The following is a 752-nucleotide window of genomic DNA, read 5'->3' as shown; positions in this document are numbered from 1 at the left end:
ACACACACACACACACACACACAATCAACCTGCACCAATTCAAACTAAATACTGATAAAACAACAAATCAAACACTTCCTCCACATTGCTCACACACTTTGATCACAAACTTTCAGGCCAGACCTCCGCCTCCTGAAACACATGTATGGCTCCCAGAGCTGAGCTAAATCTTCCCCTTTGCCCTTAGCAATGTACCTTAGTCTTTCCAGGCCAAAACATTCAGAAAGTTCCCGTTTCCACATTTTTAGTGATGGCGCATCCATATTCTTCCAGCAAAGTGCAATAGCTCTTCTGGCTTGAAGAAGTCGGAAGTCCAGTAGTTTAGCTTGTTTTGCTGTTTGCACAAAGTCCCCCGGATAGATACCAAGCACACAGAGTTTGGCATTAAGAGGAACTTCGGCTCAACATAATATTATTATATTAATCTCCTGCAGTGCTTCATAGCCCTCATTTAAGAGTCAAGAGTCACTTTGATAGTCACAGTCAGCAGGTGGAATATGACTTGAGCACAGAGCTCACATCAGTAGTAGAAGACAGAGCGATACAGAACAACTGTCTCAAATTATAAGGTGCAAAGTAAAAAGCATTATGTGTTGGAGACTAACTGCACAGTCAGCTTCCTCCCTGCGTTAGTGTGGTCTAGATGTGTGATTTACCCATAAATGCCATGTCTTAGTGCCGTTTAGAGGTGTGATTGACGCAAATGCTGACAGAGTTCTGAGGAACATATAGAGTCAAGCCACAGATGCAGA

Source organism: Poromitra crassiceps (genome assembly GCF_964638095.1).
Source record: "Poromitra crassiceps genome assembly, chromosome: 18".
Classification (NCBI taxonomy): domain Eukaryota; kingdom Metazoa; phylum Chordata; class Actinopteri; order Beryciformes; family Melamphaidae; genus Poromitra; species Poromitra crassiceps.
Note: the sequence above shows the minus strand (reverse complement) of the source record.